At 48.5% G+C, this 16183-nt stretch overlaps 1 pseudogene; it reads left to right on the top strand.

Annotated features, from left to right (window-relative positions):
- Positions 1-16183, top strand: part of LOC115082391 — a 98424-nt pseudogene that overhangs the window by 62887 nt on the left and 19354 nt on the right.

Raw genomic sequence — 16183 nt, 5'->3', positions numbered from 1 at the left:
TCATCCTGTGCAGGCTGAACGGCTCCTATGAAGCTCTGTCTGGAGGTTCAACCACTGAAGGCTTTGAGGACTTCACCGGTGGCATTGCCGAGTGGTACGAGCTGAAGAAAGCCCCGCCTAACCTGTTCAAGATCATCCAGAAGGCTCTTCAGACGGGCTCCCTCCTAGGCTGCTCTATTGACGTAAGGTCATTCATCTCCTAGTGCTATTTGTGATGTTCAGACTTGGTCCACGGAAACATTGAGCTGGGCATGAGCATCCACTGAGAAACTTGGCCACGGTGTCTTTGTCCACAGACAGCCATGGTACACGTTTGGCCTGTGGATCCCCGGAGACCTGCATTAGGTTGTGTGCACCGTGAAGACACGGGCCAGGTGTTTAATCCATGGCGATGCATGGACATGTGACACATATGTACAGCCCATGTATGACTTGGTCCGCATGGTCCATGTGCTGCACAGGTTTGACTTCCAGAGTCTTTGTCTCGCATATGTGGTCCTCATGGTATTACACATGGCACAGCTCTGCTGTTACTGCACTCCCAGCAAAGCCACCACAGCCGTGCGCTGATCACCTGTTTGATAACACATGAGAAAATTATGTGAACAGATGAGCTGTGATGACTTTTCTGGACAGTCAAGACAGGACCAGACTAGGCCTTAGAGTTGAAACCTTTAAGATGCTTCAGGATAAGGAAATCTATAGCAAGCTAAGCTTTGCACAAGCTTGTAAGTACAAAGCAGAGGATCTGGAAGATTTGTAAAGTGACTGAATGTGTTTTTGTCTGTGTATGATGACAGATCACCAGTGCAGCTGACACAGAGGCTGTCACCTTCCAGAAGCTGGTGAAAGGGCAACGCCTACTCCGTCACGGCAGCCGAGGAGGTACAGCGCCCCCCAGAGGGACACATTAGGGCTCTAACTTTCCTCACAGGGCTTGTGTAAAAATAGTCTGGTGTAATGTGTATGCCTATATTTATATATATATATATAATATCAACAATATAAATGGGCTCTGACCGACGACCCGCAAATGCTCAGTAGAGAGCAGCTCTGAGCTGACTTACGTGCATGGAAGAGAGATCGGTCCAGGGTGTTCACAGAGGGGAGGAGGAAAGGGCGGACGAAGCCGCTGCGCCGAGAAACAGCCTGAGCCCGTCCCCTCTGCCGCCGGGAAGGGGGAGGGAGCAGGGACGGCCGGAGCAGAGCTAAATCTCGCCCATTTAAACTAACCGGCGAAAAGAGAAAAAGAGGGCGAGGGAGGAGGGCTGAGGGAGAGGGAAGGGGTTGTGGATGAAGTGAGAGGGGAGGATAGGGAAGATGAGAGGGGATGGAAGGCAAAGGGAAGAGGATAGGAGTGAGTAAAGTGGGGAAGGGTTAAGACGGGGAAAAGAGAGCGGCTTCCCCCAACCCAGTCAACCGAGGCAACGATCCTGGAGTTAGAGGTCGCCATGTTGTAAGGACCGCCCCCCCCCCCCCCCCCACTATCCCCAGCCCCAGCTGACCCAGGGAGTGGAAGACCCGCACCCCGGATCTGAAGCCCCCCAGGTCCCTCCGCAGGGCAGCACACAGGAGCGCTGCCGCCGGGCGTTGGCTGCACCCCCAGGCTGTCACCCCCCCCCATGTCTTCTCTCTTAACGGGGTGCTGAGCCGCACTTGACCGCTGACCCTTTTCACCCTCTTGCCTCACACCAGGTGGACTACAGGGGCCTGCAGGAACGGCTGATCCGGATCCGCAAATCCCTGGGGGGAGGTGGAGTGGACTGGAGCGTGGAGCGACAGGTGAGCCAACGTTAAAAGAAGGCCGCGCGCTCCGTGCAGAGGGCGAGCAGTGATTCTTAGATCTCGCTTTAAAATGTGAGAGATGGAGGCCTGGTGTCCCTGCCAGGGAAGTGAACTGAGGTTGAACGTGATTACACGAGAGGGTTTCTGGTTTACCTTGGCTCTGTTCTTCTTTACTCTGGCTGGGGGGGGGGGGGGGGTGGTTGCTTAGCTCTGGGTGGGGGAGGGGTGGGCTAAAAATTAAGAAGTTGAAATGCAAAATGTAAAGGAAATGCAATTTGTAATGTCTGCTGCTGGTTCAGTAAGGAAATGTTAGGCTAAAGATGTTACTGTTGTTTCTGAAATCCTTTAAGTGGCTCCCTTACACTTTCCGTAAGCTCCTGGGGTCATCCATGTCAGCAAGAGACTCGGAGTGCATTCTCGTTGGTGCTCTCCTGGAAGGGCCGTCGGGAAGGGGTTTGCCCATTTGCGGATGATGCCAAAATCTTCAGCAGAGTTAGACACAGGAGTAGTAGTGAAGTCTGAGGCTAGCAGCTAAGATTTAAGGCTAAAAATGCACAAGAGCAGGGTCTGGGGGTGATGGTATCTGATGATCGCAAGGTGGCAAAAGCCAGGAAGATGCTTGGCCGCACAGGGAGAGGAATGGTCCGCAGACAAAGGGAGGTGATATGTCCCGTGTACAGGTCCCTGTTGAGACCTCACTTACAATACTGTGGACAGTACTGGTCACCGCACCTTCAGAAGGATATAAGCAGAGGGTGGCTACTAAATGGTCAGTGGTCTTTATTTTATAGGATATGGATTCAGACTTAGATCTAAGCTTGCATATCCTAAAGGAAAGGCAAGAGAGGGGAGATGTGATAGACATTTAAATATCTCCAAGGTTTCCATGCTATGGAAAGGAGGCTGTAGAGCGAGGGGTAATGGGATGAGGGTGAAAGGGGTGAAAGACTCAGGAGTAATCTTAGGAAATATTTCTTTACAGAGAGGGTGGTGCATGCGTTAACAGCCTCTCCTTGGAGCTGGTGGAGACAAGGGACAGTTTCTGAATTCAGAAAAGCCTGGGATATAGCCCAGAAGGTTCCGTGAGGGAGAGGACGGGACTATAAAGCCGAGCTAGAGATGCGGATGGGCTGCATGTGACCTTTATCTGCCGTCATGTTCTGTGTCTGACATCATAGCAAGGTGTGACATCACAGCAATGCGTGACATCACAGCAATTTGGACCATTCGGACTGAGTGACGTTTTAAAGATTTTTTTTTTTTTTTTTAATGACCTGGCAGTTTCCTCCTGCTCCTTTGTACTTTCCCCTCTGTTGGAACCAGAGCTGGGATCAGCGCCACAAGCCTTCATCCGCCGCGCCCCAGGGATATTTTGCTCCCAACTCATTTAGCCCAGTCACTGCAGCGATGGGCTCCAACGAGGGCCCCGCTGGGGACTGCTGCTGATTCTCGCCGACGTGGTCCCAGGAGGACAGGGAAAATGGTAGAGGAGCCGCTCAAAAGGATCAGAGAAGCAAACGTATGCTTGCTTTCCCGTGCATCGTCCCGGAGCTCTGCTCAATAGAGCCCCGAGGCAGGGGAGACAGCGTCGCACAGGCAGTCCCCTGGCAGCTCTCCTGATGCCCGGAGCAGTGCCGTGACCCCCACCTCCCCCAGTTAATCATTCTGCTGCCCCGCTCTGCGCCGCAAAGCTCGGTTGTGTGACACCCTCCATTCGCCCAGGCATAACCGGGGACATTGTATCGTTTTGCTTTGCAGCTCAGCGGAATGGAACTGCGTCGACCCTGACGTGAGAGATCGGCTGATTAGTAGATGTGATGATGGAGAATTCTGGTAAGATTAGCTGCTTCTCCAGTGCGTGCGGGTTGAAAGCACGGACGACGGTCGGGTGCTTCAGAATGGCTCTTGTACTTTGCTTGGTTTTCAGTATCTTCTGTCCTGCTCTGGGGGCCACGGTCTTCTTATTATTCTCTGCCCTCCTGAACATACTGCGCAGTCAGCTTATCATTTCCTTCATCTGGGCTTACGGTGGAGTGGGGGCAGCCAGGCCTGGATTTGCATGCGGACCTGCTTGGCTCACGTCTAGGACGGCAAAATCCTGAAAGCAGCAATATTTCTCTTCCTGCTCCCAGACTTCCAGTTTCATCCCTCCCTTTCCCCCTACCTCCAAGGACCTCCAGTCCCGTATCTCTCGCCACCTCCGTCTACCTCCTCTCTTGCAGCGGTATCAGCTCCTGCTCACAGGCACCACAGTGGCTCCGTTTTTTTTTTTTTCCAGGCTTCCACGTGGGAGCCACAGCCATTCCCATGGGAGGGGGAATACCCAGGAGGAGGTCTTGAGGGGAGATAAGGGATCGGAGGCAGGGACGGGACTGGAACCCTTAGGGAGTGAGGGGGCACAGGAAGAGATCAGAGTCAGCAATGTGGCCGCCTTGGCACCAGTGCCAAGAAGTACTTAGGTGTGTGCATAGCATCGGAAAACAACAGCAGTGAGACCAGACAGAAGTGACGTTAGCTCCTGTTGGCTGCAGCTGGCACCGCGAAAATGGCAGAGCCTTGTGTTCCCAGCGTGCGAATCCACCGAGCCTTGCACTGAGCCTTTACCCTGTTCCTGTGCCTTCCTGGACTCTTTGCAGGTTGTCTCGTAGCCCTCATTGGCCCTACCAGAAGGATTATCTAGAGGCGGTGCTGCTGCTGAGCTTCAGCAGGGACCTCCTACGCGGTCTCCAAAACCTACGCAGAGTGTCTCTGGAGATTCCTTGTCTGGGTCCAATAACGGCACCCGGGTCCCCAGCAGGACCAGGACGGCTCCTGGGGGGCTGTGCGCTGCATGCATCCGTCATAAAAGCGCGCTGCCTCTGCCTGGGCGCGTACCAGGCTGCAGCGCGAGGTCGGCGACAAGTCAATTCTGTTAACTCCTTTGCCCTCCCCCAGGATGTCGTTCAGTGATTTTCTGCGAAATTACTCCCGGCTGGAGATCTGCAACCTCACCCCAGACACCCTGGCGAGCGACAAGTACATGAAGTGGAGCTTGAGCAAGTTTGATGGGACCTGGCGGCGCGGCTCCACTGCCGGCGGCTGTAGAAATTACCCCAGTAAGACACAGCTTGTGCTTCTTCACATCGCGATCCTTTTTATTTTAATTAGGCTCTCCTGGCTTTTGGGTTACCGGTTTTGGTGAGCCTTAACTCACACCTACGTGGAAGGAGAGCGGGAGCTAAAAATGGGGGGAAAAACCTCCTTCCACATAGCCCAATCCATCCCAGAGATAGTCCAGATTGGCAGCCACCCCCGGATCCGGGGGACGCACACCCCCCCCACCCCGAGTTTGACCAGTAGGTGTCACTGTAATATGATGACCAGGATGGGATTAACCTCCCTTCCCATGGGGGGGGGGGGGGGGGGTGAAGGACTTTGCGGCCTCCTCCGCCCGGCCAGCATAAGAAGCAAAATCTGGGCTCGAGAATGGTCCCCCACCACACACACTCACACACACTCACACACACACACACACTTATTCTCACACACACACTCTCACACACACACACACTATTCTCACACACATCTCTCACACACACACACACACTCACACACACTCACACACACACACTCATTCTCACACACACACACACACACACTTCCCCCCAATGCCTTTAACCCGCCCCTCACTGGGTCTCATCGCAAACCCTGATGACTTCTGCGGTGCAATCAGCACCGTGCATGGCCTTAACCGATGCACTTTGGTGGAGTAGGAGTCCTGTAGAAAGCCGTTTCCGTTCCCCGATGCGAGGAGGCAGGCCGTGCCTCACGTGTTAATAGAGGGGCTGGTGTTAATGTGAAAACTCGCCCCGGGGAGCGTTCTGACCCCTGCGGCCCGCAGTGGGGATGGTTCTGCCGCTGCTGCTGCTGAGGTGGAAGTCCAGGCCGGGCACTCCTGCTGCTTTGTGATTATTTCCCGCCGTCTGGGACACATTTGCAGGAGAGGAGGCAAAATGCGATGGTGCTGCAGAACGGTGGGGACAACGGGCTGTAAATCAGCTTAGACGTAGGCAGCCTCTCTCTCTCTTTCACACCAACACCAAGCACAGGGTCTGAGCCTTGCGCTGAACAGGGAGGGGCCTTGCTTGGCGCTGTGGTTGAGAATGAGAACCCGGTACACACTCTGGGAGGGATAACGCCCTGACACCCGATCCCGTGGGAGGATGGGATCACAGTACAATTCATTCCCAAAGCAGGAGAATTAAACCTCCTGCTTAAAGGAAGAAAGTTTTTTTCTTAACTTCATTAAAATGGTTTGATTGAACTATTTTATTGGCATAATTTGAAAAAAATAGTTTAACAGAGAACTGCATATTTCCTTCTATTTAACATTTTTACAAAAGAACATACAAGCAACAAACCAACTGATACATATAGTAAATTGAGATAAACAAATACAAAAATCACAAAGGAAAAAGATAATTCATTATAATAAGTACAAAGAAAAAAACACACTGTCTCACATATATTCAGACACAGTCCGACTTATCTGGCTAACTTTGGAGGCATATTGAACAGTGCAGTCACACTATTGAATATAATCAGCTATCTTACGGGCCGATACAGTAAAAGTCCCAGCACGCGCACAGGCCACTCTCCTGTGCGCGCGATTCTATATTCAAATGAGAGCCCGCAGCAAAAAGAGGCGCTAGGGACACTAGCGCGTCCTTAGCGCCTCTTTTTGGACAGGAGCGGCGGCTGTCAGCGGGTTTGACAGCCGACGCTCAATTTTGCCGGCGGCGATTCTGAAACCCGCTGACAGCCATGGGTTCGGAAACCGGACGCCGGCAAAATTGAGCGTCCGGTTTTCAAGCCGCGAGCCGATTTCAATTTTTTTTTTTTAACTTTTTTTTAACTTTCGGGACCTCTGACTTAATATCGCCATGATATTAAGTCAGAGAGTGCACAGAAAAGCAGTTTTTACTGCTTTTCTGTGCACTTCCCCGGTGCCGGCAGAAATTAACGCCTACCTTTGGGTAGGCGTTAATTTCTTAAAGTAAATGTGCAGCTTGGCTGCACATTTTACTTTCTGAATCGCGCAGGAATACCTAATAGGACCATCAACATGCATTTGCATGTTGCGGGCGCTATTAGGTTTGGGGAGGTTGGACGCGCATTTTCGACGCTATTACCCCTTACTGAATCGGCCTGTTGATTAGCCAGCTAACTGTAGGACACCTCTGACTCAACCAGACTCACCGGCATTTGGACGCGCGTTTTTGACGCGCTAGCTTTACCCCTTATTCAGTAAGGGGTAATAGTGCGTGAAAATGCGTGTCCAAACCCCCCCCCCCCCCCACCCCGAGACTACTAGCACCCGCAACATGCAAATGTTTTGATGGCCCTATTAGTCATTCCCACGCGATACAGAAAGTAAAATGTGCAACCAAGCTGACATTTTACTTTAAGAAATTATCGCCTACCCAAAGGTAGGCGATAATTTCTGCCCGCGCCAGGGACATGCACAGAAAAACAGTAAAAACTGCTTTTCTGTGCACCCTCCGACTTAATATCATGGCGATATTAAGTCGGAGGTCCCAAAAGTTAAAAAAAAGTTAAAAATAATTTTTAAAAAATTTAAAATGGGCCTGCTGCTTGAGGGTTGAAAACCGACTCAATTTTGCTGGCGTCCGGTTTCCGAACCCGTGGCTGTTAGCGGGTTTGAGAACCGATGCCGGAAAAATTGAGCGTCGGCTGTCAAACTTGCTGACAGCCACCGCTCCTATCAAAAAAAAAGAGGTGCTAGGGACGCTCTCCCGCGATTTTTACTGTATCGGCCCATTAGCCGGCTAACTCACCCAACTAACACTGAATATCGGAATTAGCAAGTTAACTTAGCCAGCTAACTCAACTCCTGCCAGTTACACCCTTGAACTGTCCCTAACTTAGGATAAATTCTAGCCCCCTAACTTATTAGCCGGCTAGAATTTAGCTGGATAAAGGCTGAATATAGCCAGGATAACTATTGCATTTCCGTCTAAATGGCTTTATTTCCATGCAGTCAAGTGGACCAGATATGGCCACCACCTGACATTCTACTTGTAAGCCCACAGCAGAGTGAAATACCTAGCAGTACAACACTGCCCTCCAGTGGTTAATATCAGGAGCTGCAGTCCGTGTACAGTCATTATCGCTCCAACCAGTATTTTATTATTAGCTCCCCTTATATGAATTCCTTCTACTTTTTGACTGTTTCCAAAAAGCAGTAACACCCTTGGTGAAAGTTCCTGCCACAGACCAAATCAGAAGGGACTAAGAGTAAAAGTGAAACATAAAAAAGTAAAGCTTTTAAGCATTCTTTGAGTTTGCTTTTCTTTTGAGAGAAAGTTGAGGACGTCCCCTTCCCCCTGCGGCAGGAGGACAGGATACTTTAAAATATGTTTAGAACTCTCTGTGGCTCGGGGGTGGGGGCTGAGTGAACTGAAGAGGAAAGATGTGTATTTGTTTAAAACGAATGCACATTTTGTAACAAAAAGTAGATTTTTGGTTTGTTACAAACGGAATGAACCGAAAATCGACTTACCTGAAAATTTTGGGATATTTTCAATTTGTTTAAAAAAATAAAATGACAGGAGCCTCCCTAAACCTCCTTGCCATACCCCCCATCCCCAGAGCTGAAACAGGGCCTCCCTGGTCTCCAGCTGCCTCTTCTGCAGGATGTTCGGTGTAGAAAGGGGTAGGAGTGATTCTCGGTTGCTCCTGCGCCGCTGGCTCCTGATGCACGGTGGCGCCAGCTGGCCCTGAGACCGGCACCATTTTGCTTCACAGCTGTAAAACACTGGCTCTGGTGCCTTTGTTGCATCAGGGGCCGGCAGGGCAGGAGCAACTGAGGATCACTCCTGCCCCTTTTTACGTTGGAGACCCCACAGAAGGGAGGCCCTGACTGTGACTCACCTACATGGGGCAGTGGGATGGAGAGGCCTGGGGACGTCTGGGGAGACTTCATTTCGTTTCATTTTTTTTATATTTATTTCAGTTTGGTAAATGAACCGAACCAAAATAAATAGCAAAGGAACCGAAACCTGAATTAAAAAAAAATCCCAAAATGAAAATAATCAAACCATAACAAAACTTTCCCCCCTCTGTATCTTAGTTGCAGTGTAGTGAATCCAGGTTTGGATCCCCCTGTCTGTCTGCGCCGTTCAGACCTGGAAGCGCCATTGCAGTGGTATGCTCAGCCTGGGGAGAGAGAGAGAGAAGGCGGCTGCCCACAAATGTGATGGTCACTTGCTGGTCAACCAATGCTGCTGACTGTAAGCCTCGAAGTAGGCATCTCTCCAGCCCTGGAGGCCAGCAGCTACTTGGGCATGCTGTCTGGGGTGAGGTGGCAGGGGATGCTCGGGGTGACAAAGGAGAAACAAAAAAATATATCTGTATTGCTATAGATATTAAAACTAAAGCTATTTTTGTATTGTGGCTAAAAAATGGGGTTACAATGTAATGGAGCCAACAAAGTCACCCATATAAACATGAACAAAACCAAAAAAGGGGGGGAGAACCAAAATATCTTAAAAAATGAAGGCTAATTTATCAATGAAAATAGTTCAATAATGTTTTTTTGTTTTTTTATTTTTGTGTTTGTTTTTTGTTAGGTGTCAGCAAGCCAGAGATGGTTTCATGCAAAAGTTGGACCAAACTGGCCTCGTTTATATGCAAAACAAATGTCACAATTGACTAATTAAAGTAAAGTTCTTTTCTTAAAATGCCGAGACCCTTGAGGTTCGACTGAAGGTATCGCTGTTGTGACATTTGTTTTGCAGTATAAACGAGGCCAGTTTGGTCCGACTTATGCATGAAACCATCTCTCCTTAATAAGACCCCTGATGAAGCTTTTTAAGCGAAACATCGGCCGTGTCGGCTTTGTTACCATCAGGATCGGAAATTGGTCTTTTTCGGCTTTATTTAAAAAAATGTGATTTTTGAACTAGACACATTTTGGCACGTTACACTAAAGAAAAATAAGGTGGATGATTGAAAAGACCTGGCGGTTCAAAGTTAGTTGAACACGCCAACTGGCTTGCTGACACCTAAAAAAAAAACCAAACACAAAATAAAAAAAAAAATAAAAACAAAACATTATTGAATTATTTTTCATTGATAAATTAGCCTTCATTTTTTAAGATATTTTTATTCCCCCCACCCCCCGCCTTTTTTTGGTTTTAAAAAATGGGGTTGCAATGAATGCGGCCAGCTGTGTGATGTGAGGCCTGAGACACTTTAGGGTGCAATGAGCTTTCTTTCCTCAGACACGTTCTGGATGAACCCCCAGTTCATGATCAAGCTAGATGAAGCCGATGATGATCCCACCAACAACGAGGAGGGCTGCACCTTCCTTGTGGGCCTAATTCAGAAGAACCGTCGGAAGCAGAGGAAGATGGGGGAGGACATGCACACCATTGGCTTTGCCATCTACGAGGTAAGTACCCCCCCCCCCCCAAAGCTTCCTTGCAGGGTGGGGAGAAGGCACATGGGCTATGAGACAGGTCTGTCACCCGCTAGAAAGAAGCTGTCTATAGGGGGATTCAGCTCCTACATCTGGTTCCCAAAGTCCCACCAATGGAAAATCTTGATTAGCTGCTGTCAGTAGTAGCGATGATATTTACTTCTAAGCTTCTAATCACTGGACGTGGTTCCTCAAACACCCTTCTGTCTGTCCCTCAGCATGACTGCTTGACACCGTGAACACAAGGCACTTAGCTTCGTCGTTATACTGACCTAGCATCTTAATGCGTTTAGGCTTTGTGAACTCTTTCCAGTCTATGCCAAACATAATAATTCCATCAGAGAGTATTCAAATTCATGGTGCACATGGCCCCACATTGGGTGCCACTGTAAGGAATTTTTGCTGCCAGTACTGGTGCTGGAGCTTCCAGTTATGAAACTAGTAACTGTAACACGAGGGGCTGAAGGAGGACTGTAGTAATAGCAGTTATGTTGCCCTAGTGCAGTCTCTCAGCTGCTCAAAGAGGGTCATCATGAGTAGACTGTAACAAAGGCTTGTTTTTTTTCTTAAATTGTCTTTTCCTCCTCACCGTTTCTTCATTCCTTTAGGATAACAGCAGCCTGTTAAGGGACCGTCCCAGTGGCAATTTATAAGCATGCATTTGAGTATGACAAAAGATCCAGAGCACATGAGTCTCATGCTTAAAGCTCGCACTTGAAGAGTCTGCTGTAGGCATGGTGCTGCTACTTCTCGGGGATGATACAAGAGCCTCCAGTTCCCAGGACAGGAGCTCAGGCACCCCGAGCTCAGGATCCTGCTCAGTTTTCCAGCCACAAGAGGGAATTCATCAGTGCCAGAGTATCAGACTATAAGGGGGGTCATATCATATACTAAGGATTTTGTATCCTTGTATTACCATTGACTAGGGTGACCATAGAGTTCCATGCCCAGTAGGCCAAACTGAGCCAGCCATGGGCTTATTCCAGTAACAGTCATGGAGATTTACTTCTCTTACATAATTGGATGGGGAAATCAGAATTACATTTCCATGCATGCAGTAGGGTAAAACCTGGACTGGCTGAACTTGTCCCCCAGACAAGGTCACCAGGGCCGATCTTTCCATGAAAACCCATATTAAAAGCATAATACGTACTGGATATATGAAACTTCGCATGTTAAAACTTCCGTTACATGGAGGTTTCAGAACAGTTTTACAATCTTTAATTTTCTCGAGGTCAGAACTGCAATTCATTACTGTTAGGCCTTCCCTCCTCAACCTTACGCTCTCTCCAACCAACTGCCACAGAATTCTGCGGCCAGATTGCTCTCGGGCACAAAAAGATATGACCATATCGCTCTGGTACTTGCTGATCTACGCTGGCTCACGGTTAGGGCTAGAATTAAATATAAAATCCTTATATTCATTCATAAACTTGATAAACACTACAAATTATCCAGGGTAGGTTCTAGACTCCATATTTACGCTCCATCCAGATCACTGAGGTCTCAGACTAATGGCCTGTTAGAATTGCAGGGTGAAAGAGCTTTTTCAACCGCTGGTCCAGCCCTTTGGAATAGCTCACCAGAACGTCTCAGGACATAGAGTGGCTGAAAGATTTTTTAAAAAAAGGGACTGAAGACCTGGCTATTCAGAGAAGAGTTTGCAGTTGAAAGTGCTGCCCTGTAGAGAACAACATATTGAATTATTCTGTAGCAGATGTTTTTTCTTCTGCGCTATTTAAGATATGTTTTTGTAGTTTGTTTTACTTGTTCTACAATTTGTAATATGTATGGTGTTTTTTGTAGACCGCTATGATTGCTCGAGTAGCGGCATAGAAATATTTTTTAATAAATATAATAGGGCTGTAGAACTGTGCTCCTCCCCCATATTTTTCCGATCTCCAGGGTGGTGGTGGTAGTGAGAGGGGCCATTTACACTCCTCCCCCTACGGCCACACAGAGCTCCATTCTTCCCACCCACAAAGGGCACCACCAGGATTAAGTGCGGCCCTGATAGTCACCCCGCCATTAAGGAGCCTTCTGGGGTAAAGAGGCTTTTCCTCTGAACGTTAGCTTGCAGCTCCACTGGCAGAATGTACAAAGTACCTGTGGCTCGGCAGGCTGCCCGGTTGGGAGGGTGTTTCAAAGTTTGCCCCCACGTTTCATGTTTACGCACTTAGATGTAAGATCCAGATTAATTTCGTTATTTTGGTTGCCTGGAAACCAGGCCTGCCCAGGGGCCACAGGCTTCGGGGATGAGGAATGTAACGGAGTGAGGAACAGGTAAAGGTCCTTTCAGGAGCCGAAATCTTGATGCCAGAAACATGTTTAGTAATTGTGTGAAGCACAGTGAGATTTAATCCCTCAAAGCTGGGCAGATATGGTGTGGAAGTCCATGTTGGCCTAAGGCCCCCCCCCAGATCTCATATTTTCAGTCTGGGCCCCTTAGCTTGGCTGGTAATGAGTAACCATGCTGTGATTTACATTCTCAATACATGTTACTATGTAGAATTTGATTTAGAAATTCAGTTAAAACAGCTTTTGCATTTATTTTTTCCTTTTTTTCTCACAGGTTCCTCCAGAGGTGCGTATGGTTTTTTTTTTCTTAATATGCATAAAACACGATAAAAAGCAAGGAAGACAGTTTGCAAGACTTAGAGGGATAGATATTCAAAAGTTAGCTGTTTATCTAAGTTAGCCAGATAGACATATCCGGTTACCTTAGTCGGGATATTCAGCAACATGTCTATGCTGCTGAATATCCCCAGATAAAGCGCTGCTTAGTATCGGATATGTTTTATTCCGTTTCACTTAGACCTGCTATTGAGCAGCTTTAACATACCCAAGAAAAGTTATCTGTCTGAGGCTGAATATCGCTACTTATCTAGATATGCGCTTTGAATATCGGCCTCACAGAGAGCTTCTTTTCTTTTCCAGTAAAATTAAATTATTATTTCTTTTCTATTGGGAACCAAATTCCAAGCACTGAATTGCTGGAGTCTGCTTTCCACAGCATGTAAATCTCCATTTTCCTAGCGCGTAGCCAGATGGACTCTCCCCTGCCAGCAGATGGAGACAGAGTCAGGTTGCAAAGCTGACGTCACCCTACATATACTCCTGCAGTGAGCTCAGCTCTCCAGTATTCTCCTCTCTAGCAGATGGTGGAAGTACCTTTCCCAATGGGGATTGCTGTACTTTTTGGAAGAAGAAATTCTACATTCTAACTTGAAGGAAATTGAGTCTCGCTCTCCTGCAGTGATACCTAAAGGTCCCTCCCCCAGTTGAGAATTCCTGAGGTGATTTCCGAGATCCTGCAGAGGTGTGTCTTGGTCCGGTAGCTGGTTTCTAGTGTAGACTTTGCTGCTGAGGTAGCTGAAAGGCAGCGGGTGCAGAAAACTGAGTGTGGCAGTGACGGTCGAAGCCCTCTCCCCTTGCAACCGGAGACCGCCTCTCTACTCAGCTGGTAAACGCTGAGCCCAGTTAAGTAAAAATAAATAAATAAAGAGGACCCGATTCAGAGATCTGGTGTGTCGTATAGACATTGTTCCCGCTTCCTTTGGAGGTAAGGGGAATTGGGCTTCCGAGCAAGTTGAGCAGTCCCGGTGGGTTGGCCCTGCTGTAGACTTGATCGCATACCTCATGGTAGGCCATGGTGGCGCCATCTTACGTGTGTTGCATGCGCGCCATATTGCCCTCCATAGGATGTCAGCATGTGCAGTGCATCGGCTGTGCATACAGACTGTGTGTGCGCCTCACAGTGCCTTGCCAAACACTTGTAAGCATAAAATTGTATGCTCGAGCCAAGAGAGAGAGCACATAACTACCACTGCCAATGGCGCCGCCAACCAACTAAGCACCTTGCTCTCTGCAATGCCAGCCATATTAGAGCCTCACAGTCTGACCTGGACTCCAACTTATGTTGGCACTGTAAGGAAGCCCAAGTTGAATTGGCCTCCTTGGATTTTGGTAAGCCAGGCTCCTCCCATTCAGATGAGGGGTTAGTCACTACCTTAACTGGATCATAAGAACATAAGAACATGCCATGCTGGGTCAGACCAAGGGTCCATCAAGCCCAGCATCCTGTTTCCAACAGTGGCCAATCCAGGCCATAAGAACCTGGCAAGTACCCAAAAACTAAGTCTATTCCATGTTACTGTTGTAGTAATAGCAGGCTATTTTCTAAGTCAGCTTAATTAATATCAGGTAATGGACTTCTCCTCCAAGAACTTATCCAATCCTTTTTTAAACACAGCTACACTAACTGCACTAACCACATCCTCTGGCAACAAATTCCAGAGTTTAATTGTGCGTTGAGTGAAAAAGAACTTTCTCAGATTAGTTTTAAATGCCCCATGCTAACTTCATGGAGTGCCCCCTAGTCTTTCTACTATCCAAAGAGTAAATAACCGATTCACATCTACCGTTCTACACTCTCATGATTTTAAACACCTCTATCATATCCCCCCTCAGTATGCTGGGCCTTAGTATCCCCTTAACTGGGTCATCCATAGGAGAGGAAATTCAACTGGTCCCACCCCAGTGCCTCCTGGTTTAAATATGTACCCGGCTGTCTTTTCCTGGGTGGAGTTTTTTCAGGGGCTACAAGCCTTCATACAGGCACAGTCTACTGCCTCAGTTGCCCCTGTCCAGATGGAACCTCAGCCAGTGACCCTCCCTCTCTCATTCCTACGGCAGATCCTGCGGTTTGCCTCACCTTACTATGGATATCCCTGGCAGGGAACCGGATGGCATGGACTAGGAAGATCCAGATTCCTTGGAAGATGGGGAAATCCCCCCTGGGTTGGAACTGTATCAGACCATGTTATGGTTCTTTCATAGAGACAAATTGCCAGCCCTGCTTTCCCAGACCCTGAAGATGTTGGGAGTCCCTGGGGCAGATTCTATGACAGAACCAAAAAAGAATCCCATTCTGATTTCCCTGCGGAAAGCCTTCTGCTACTTTCCAGTGATGGATGCCATCCAGGAGTTGATTGATCTGGAATGGAATGCCCCAGAAGCAAATTTTAAAGGGGACAGGGCATTGGAAGCTCTATACCAGGGATGGCGAACTCCAGTCCTCGAGGGCCGCAAACAGGCCAGGTTTTCAGGATATCCACAATGAATATGCATGAGAAAGATCTGCATGCACTTCTCCATTGGATGCAAATCTTTCTCATGCGTGCTGATTGTGGATATCCTGAAAACCTGGCCTGTTTGTGGCCCTCAAGGACTGGAGTTCCCCATCCCTGCTCTATACCCTCTGGATCCAGTGGTAAGAGAACGTTTGCATTTCCCTAAGGTGGACACACTGGTCTTTGCCATTTCTAAGTGAACAACTATCCCAGTGGAGGGAGGAGTGGCCTTAAGATGCACATGATAGATGGATCGAGTCTATCCTTAAACAAGCCTTTGATGCTGTAGCAATGACCTTACAGACCACTTCTTGTTGCCCTCTGATGGCTTCTTCGAGTCTGCTTCTCTCTCAGGAGATTGATGACTTGGGAGTGAATTCCAAAGCGATTATAGAACCTGAAGCCGCCTTTGTAGCAGACGCAGGCTCTGATTTAGTCTGTACTTCGGCCAGAGGAGTGGCCTCAGAGGTGGCAGCCAAACAACAGTTCTGACTGCAGAACTGATCAGCTGATGCACCCTCCAAAGCTAATCTTTAAAAGATGCCTTTTAAAGGATCATTCCTATTCGGGAGCAAGTTGAAAAAGCTGGCCAGTAAATGGGTGAATCTCCAGTTTCCCGGTTACCAGAAGATAAGAGGAAGCAACTACAATGCCCCTCACCCATCAGGGGTCACTCCAGAGATTCCCAGCATTTTCTCCACTACAGAAATTCGACATTTCAGAGGTCTTGACCCCTTGGGAGGTCCCAGCTCTTTTGTACTCGGCAGCCCAAGAGGGGGGCAGG

The sequence above is a fragment of the Rhinatrema bivittatum genome, unplaced genomic scaffold, assembly GCF_901001135.1.
Source record: "Rhinatrema bivittatum unplaced genomic scaffold, aRhiBiv1.1, whole genome shotgun sequence".
NCBI lineage: Eukaryota > Metazoa > Chordata > Amphibia > Gymnophiona > Rhinatrematidae > Rhinatrema > Rhinatrema bivittatum.
This window is presented reverse-complemented; position numbering and strand designations above follow the sequence as displayed.